The sequence below is a fragment of the Berghia stephanieae genome, chromosome 3 (genome assembly GCF_034508935.2).
Source record: "Berghia stephanieae isolate SIO BIC M18660-M18661 chromosome 3, UCSD_Bste_1.3, whole genome shotgun sequence".
Lineage (NCBI taxonomy): Eukaryota > Metazoa > Mollusca > Gastropoda > Nudibranchia > Aeolidiidae > Berghia > Berghia stephanieae.
In genome coordinates, this window is record NC_088362.1 from 66,688,322 (window position 1) to 66,695,821 (window position 7,500).

A 7,500-nucleotide genomic window follows, 5' to 3' on the forward strand; every position below is an offset into this window, starting at 1 on the left:
TGGTTCAATACGGCTTGCTTACAAGCATATCCTTTAAGTTCCGGTCTCTTCTATATGCTACCAATAGCAGTTGAGAGAAAGCCGTCTGTATGTCCTCATCAGCTTGGAGAAGGCCATAATTGTTCATCAAAATCTTCTTGACTTGGTTAGCATTAGGGTGTTACGTAAGGACCAAGATGGGGCGCTTGCTTTGAAGTGGCTGTTTATCCTTGCGGGGCTGCAAAGAGGACTCTCTTGTTATGACGCGAGTTTTCCAAAAAGCCTCTTGTAATACTCGGGTAAGGGCGATCCTTGATGAAGAAGTCTAACAGGATGTTTCGCTGTCTGATGAATTCCTCACTATCCTGACACAGTCTTCTAAGACGTAGTGTCTGACTAAATCGAAAGGGGTCTTTGCATCTTTTCTGATGGGGCCATCCAAAGAGCAGGTATCTGTGGCTGTCTGTCTGTTTATAATGTACAGTTGTGCAAACGCCAGTGTCAGTGAGGGTAGCGGTAATGTGTAAAAAGTATATCTTCATGGTGGAGATCTCAAAAGTGTATTGAATAGATGACGGGGTTCATAGCGTGAATGTATTCTTCAAGTGTAGTGCGATTCAGATGTGTGATACCAATACAGCTGTCTATGTACCTTTTAAAGAGCTCAAGCGTAGGTCCTGTGTACTGCAAAGCAAACCTCTCTTCCAAGTAACCCATAAAGAGGTTAGCATACGATGGACCCAACTTTCCCCCAGCAACACCTGATATTTGATGAGAATATTCCCAGTTTAATTCAAAAGAGCTGAGGGTGAGCACTGAATCTGTGAGACGGATAATGGCATCAGTGCTGATACCATGCACAGGATGTCGATCTATAAAATGTCTGACTGCACGTAGATAGTTCATCTGAATCTGAATATGGGATAAAAGTGTAGATTACTTCGGCGTCCAAGGTGAAAATGAGCTCAGGGCCGGCTGTGATCCGAGAAGTGAATGTCTCTGAGGATGTGAAGATGGTGACTCTAATGTTGGAAGGCAGAGATGGGACAAGCAGTTAGAAAATCGTGTCTAAAAACTGTGAAACCTCTCTATGGCAAGAAATGGCAGAGACGATGGGTCGACACGGAGGCAAGTCTGTGAAAGTTTTCATCTTGTAAATCTTGGGCAACAAATATCAATCAAACCCGGTACCTCGCGAGGCCTTTTTTAGTCCCAGGTTTAAAAGTTTTTACCAAGATGAGGATCATTTAAATCGATCGATATTTAAAGGACGAGTTTTCTTGCCAAACCTTTAGATACGTGTCTTTCCAAAGTACGGCAGTTGACTGGTTAAGGATAAAACAAATCTGACATTTTACATTTCTGGTCCTTTTTTCTTTTTGACATCTGGATTAACCCGACATAATACCATTTTTTATGACCTGGGTCTCAAATCCACAAACTTCAAGTTTAATACGTCTTCATTTTTTAAGGTTTGGTAGGGAGTTTGCATATGCCACAAGTGATTCCATACCTAACTTACACAATGCACTTCATTTTGTTGCGATGCTATGCACAAAGTTAAAAAACTCATAACATCTGCCATCCCGATACAACGTCCCAACACATAAAACTAGTGTGATCAATACAATTTAATGACTACTCATAAAAATGGCTGGTTAAAACAATAATAAAGAGCGGAGTGAGGCCAATTTTGTTCCTTCTATAAAAATCTGAGAATAAATTGAATAGATTTTATCACTGGATCACCACCGATGGCTCGGCACAAGTATCTTAACTCGCTAATTTCTCTCAGACTCAAAGTTAGGGGCAGGACACAGTTTTAAGTAAGTTCCCGGTTTTAACTCTCAATCATGGTGGTATTTTTATTCTCTTGTTTCTTTCTCGCATTTGTTTATTCCTTTTATTTCTAATTATCAGTGATAATATGTCTGCTCCATCCTCTTTTTCTGAATAATATTACTAATAGTGTAATTACCAAACTACTCAGGCATGGAATCAACATCAATGACATTTCCATCTATCATTCAAGCCATTGACAAGACTCACCATGGCTTGACTTTGTAAAAAGACGGGATATCAACAACTGAGGGACCGACGTCACGAGTAGGAACCTTGCCATTATTTTAGGTTGTCTTTTTAATAATGAGAGATTTGCAGCCCACCGACAAGTGTATTCAAAACTCGAGCATTTGAGCATTTATGGAGGGCAATGTCCATCAAACGTGCTCAAAGCACTTTACAATGAATCCCTAGCCAACAGCAACACTTAACATGGAGGATGAGACATGACGACGCCTGCTCGGCGGTATTACAATTTATATTTAGACACAGACAACGCTGATAACAGTCAGGAACTCATTTTACACATGAGTTATGCTGAGAGAATGTGAGTAAAGAGCCTTTTCCAAGGACTCAACTATGCGCGCTCAGATGGGGGTCGAACCCAGTACCTTCCAGTCCGAAGGCAAAATCTTATCACTAGACCATATAGCCGCTAAATAAGTTTTCATCAAATCTGACAAAACATTTTCTTTCATTTCGGTCCCCCCACCAAAAAATAAAATTTTACTCCAAATGTGACCAATCACATCTAAACGGTGATATGTCGGAGTGGAATAGATGCTGGACCAAAATAGGAAACGTGGGTTAAATTTATTGATGCTGTGCGTATAACCAAAAAAATCACCCAACATTCGCCAGCCGGATTTTACAATAATAATAATAATAATAATAATGATAATAATAATAATAATAATAATAATAATAATAATAATAATAATAATAATAATAATAATAAAGATACATTTATATAGCGCTTATGCCGAAGCTTCGAAGCCCTTCACATTGGCCATATATATAATATATATATATATATACATAAATGTTTACACTCATATACTCATATACATGGATATAGGCATTTTGCAACAATTACTGGCATAATCTAATTTAAATTCTTCCCAAAGAGATAGTATTCAGATTTTTTTTTTTTAATTTTCAACGTTGCTTTCAAATCTGACTATCAGTGGGATTGAATTCCAAGTGATGGGACCGACTATACTGAATGATCTGTCGCCAAAACGGTTTAAAGTAATTTTAGAAATTTGAAAGTGATACAATTTTGAGTTCCTGAGATTTCGAGTGTTTGTAGGGAACAATCAAGTCTTGAATATAGACACGGCTTCTTAAACTGATGGCACCAAAACAAAATAGGGCAATTAAAAAAAAATTAAATACGAGCTTTAATTGGAAGCCAATGTCATGCCCTCACCATAGTTTTGACACTCATCCAGTCACTGCGACCAATACACAGGACAAGCCTTGCTGCTCTATTTTGAATTTTTCGTAGCTTTTCGAGTTTTTTTCAGGTAGACCATCAAGCAGCGAGTTACAGTAATCGGGCATGACCGTCTTCAGCAAACGAAGAGGAATGTATTGTTTCATTCGATGGATTTTCTTTAATTCAAAATGGTTTTGATCATCTGGCTTATTTGATACTCCATGCTGAAACAGTCGTCCAGTGCAACACCAAGGTTTTTCACTTTGGATGACATATTGATGTGACAATCGCCAACGAGAATTGATACGAGAATTGATGGTAACATTGTCTTTTTTAAGTTTGATGGAGTGCTGCAAAGCATGATCTCCGTTCTGTCATCTTTCAGTTTTAATTCATGCTTCTGCATCCAATGGACGCGTAGCACTGCCAGATGTCAGATGAAGCCGTTTGTATGAACGATGGCACAGCGGATTTGTACAGCTGCGTTTCATCGACATACGAGTACATGTGGTAATTCACACCATGTGCAGAAATGACTTGTCCAAGTGGTATTGTATAGGACGTAAAGTACAGGGCCGAGTTCCGATTTGACGGTTTGCCATTAATTGAAACGGACTGGGTTCTACCAATGGGATATGATGTATACCATTGTAGTTCAATCCGTTGATACTATAGATATTTGAAAGAGTCTTGATTAAAGTGGAGTAGTCGATAGTGTCACAATTGAACTGTTAGCGTATGCTATGACAACTGAATTAAAGTGGTGTGTTTTGGAGGGACAACAGAATTTTATAATTGAACCAGTCAACCTAATAGCGGCCATTAAGTTTGAGAGACTACATTTATAACACAATAGAAATAATTTTAAATACAGATATAGTTGCAATTACATAATCGTAAAGTTGGACATAGCTTAAATATGTAAAGTAGTGAACTAAGAGTGTATCCTTCTCTTCTCTTGGGCATGACACTCTGATATATTATAAATATAACTAACATAATAACAGTGAACTTAACGAATGAGAAATCATTAATCTGTAACTTAACGTCAATGAGCTATTAAAAAAGAGGGGCATCTCTTTCCTAGATTAGCTCAATTTTTATAAAAAATCCATAACATAAAGTATATGCCTTTATTGTGAAAAATGAGTTTTTAAACTTCAAAAACAAAATTTCCTTATTTTGCTCATTCTGACTCTAAAATAAATTTTCTTCATCTAGTTAATTCCTACGTAATACTAGATTGACACATGAGTCGCAAATGTGAGCCAGTTTCTCTTAATGGTGTTGTGTCGGGGTGGTTTCTGTGGTCAAATCAATTTTAGATAAGAAACTTGGATTACGTGTCTTAGCGGCCACGTGGTCTAGTGGTATGGTACTCGCCTTCGGATCGGAAGGTCCTGGAGTCGAGTCCCGCTTTAGGCGACGCATAGTTGAGTGCTTGGAAAAAGCTCTGTTCTCACAGGCGCCATGAGTCGTGTTATGTGTTAACCGTTGCTGTTGGTTAGGGATCCTTTGTAAAGCGCTTTGTGCACATTTATAGAATGTTGCTCTATATAAAAGCTCAAGTTATTCTTTTTTTTCTTTTTTAATATCGGGGAGATTTTTACAGTAGAAATTAATTATGAAAGATGAAACTTTGATTACGTGTATGTGTTTTATTGAAAAGATTGCTGCTTGAAGCTCTCAACAAAAATAAAGATACGTATTGAATAGTAAGTTTCAGTTTATTAGACGACGACGGATACTGTGGACATTTCGGGTTTCCTCCTTATCAACAAAACACAATGAATGAAACACTGAGGACGAATGAGATATGTGTGTATGGCGTAGTTAAGGTGAATAAACAAAAACAATGACGGGACAGGAAATTGAATGTAAGGAAGTGCGAATTAAAATAATATAACAATAAATTATATTGAGGAAGGGTGTGTAATTCAAGAAAACATCTAAAAAGGAGTCATGCAATATAAAGTGTAAAATAGAATAAAATGTAGACTATATTGAAATATTGACAAAATGAAATTGGAATAAAGTATTAAAACAGTTAGGGATAGTATTATAACTACTATTGTTATTAACGGTAGTAGTAGTAGTAGTAGTAGTAGTAGTAGTAGTAGTAGTAGTAGTAGTAGTAGTAGTAGTAGTAGTAGTAGTAGTAGTAGTAGTAGTAGTAATATCGCCACATTCTCCAGGAGCATGTAGACACTAGGGAAATATATAATAAACCACCTTGAATCGCTTATAGACGTAATTTGAAGGACATACTTGTTAGGAGCATCGTGACGATGGAATTGGCCAATAGTCAATGTGAGATACTGCCTTGTGGACGTTACAGATGCAACATGCCCACATTTATTCGTGGAAAACTCCATCAATTTCCCGGATTGTGTGTGGGATACCAGGCACGCCTTCACCTGCACTGATCGCAATTTGATCTACGCAATCATCTGCAAACGTTGCCACAAGACATACGTGGGGAAACGGGAAAGAGATTAAGCGACTGGTTTGGACAGCATCTGCGATCCATCGAAAACGACCAGGAAAAACCTGTCGCCCATCAATTCAATGGGTCCAGTAATTGAAGATTGCATGACATCCAAATCGCCGTCCTTCAGTTCTGCCACACAACTAAACAACATAAGTATAGAAAGTCAGAACTGATATTTCAACATCCTGTCACCTCACGGCATGACTCGAGACTCGATCCCATTTAAATATTATACCTTTTTCTCTTGCCCCTCTGACTCACCGGCCACCCATCATGTATATTTTATATTAAACACGACTATCACTACTACAGCTCGTACTATTATTACTATTACTACTACTGCCACTACACTTAATACTACTACTACTACTACTACTACTACTACTACTACTACTACTACTACTACTACTACTACTACTACTACTGTTGCTACTACTACTACTACTACTACTACAACTACTACTACTACTACTACTACTACTACTACTGCTACTACTACCACTACTGCTGTTGCTGCTACTACGGCTAGTACCATTAATAACAATAATAGTTATACTACCACCCCTAACTGTTTTAATACGTTATTCCCATTCCATTTTATCAATATTCCTATATAGTCTACATTTTATTCTATTTTACACTTTATACACAGTTTCCTGTCCCGTCAATGTTTTTTTTTATTCGCCTTAATTACGCCATTCACACATATCTCATTCGCCCTTAGTGTTTCATTCATCGTGTTTTGTTGATAAAGGGGAAACCCGAAACGTCCACAGTATCTGTCTTCGTCTAATAAATTGAAGCTTACAATTCAATACTTATCTTTGTGTTTTATTGAAAAGAATGAATATATATGGATTCTCACAGTGACAAAAAAATAGAATTTCATATTTGTGACCCATTGTCTCAAAATGGTATTATGTTGGGATAATCCAGATGATAGAAAATCAAATTAAATTCAAACTGATACAAACAATGAAATGCCGGTGTTTAACACTCTTAAATACTGCATTTATGCTTCTCAATACGATACATAGAAGCAACCAAAGTCTGATATTTTTGGGGTATAAATTCAATTTTCATCGTCTTTGTCATCCCAACATGATACCGTATTGGGGCGATGGGTCACATTTCTAATTAGTTTAGCTTTTTAATTCGCTTTCCTAGGTACTGGTTTATATAATATTGACATAATACCGTTTTGACAGGATTTGTCACAAATGTTACTCACCGTCTTAAAGCTTTATCATGCCGGGATGAATAAGGTTGGAAATCGGATTTTTCAGCCCCAGACATGAAATTTGGAGTTAATTTTTATTTTTATTGTTAAAGATAATGTACAATTTCATACATTGTAAAATACCCAAAGTTCGTATTTCATGACTTTTCTATTCTAAAATTATTTTTCAGGGTTTGATTCATCCCGACATATTACCGTTTTGAAACGAAGGGTCACGCAAAAATATAGTTTCTTAAATTGTAAACAAAAATGAGATCAAAGTTCTGATTGGTTTGGTTTAAATTTGCTTTTTTTTTTTGGTAAATTGTTTAATTTTACAGTTTGAGATGATGGAGAATAAATAGCAATCAATTAGTTTTTAACAACTAAAGCTTTGTGTGTTGCGCAATTTCCATTATACATGTTCAAAACGTCCCCGTCAACAGTACCACTTATCATGAAGGGCGAATATAACGCCCAAAACGCTCTCTTTTCGATTTTTTTAAATGTTAATTCAGCGTATGGTTA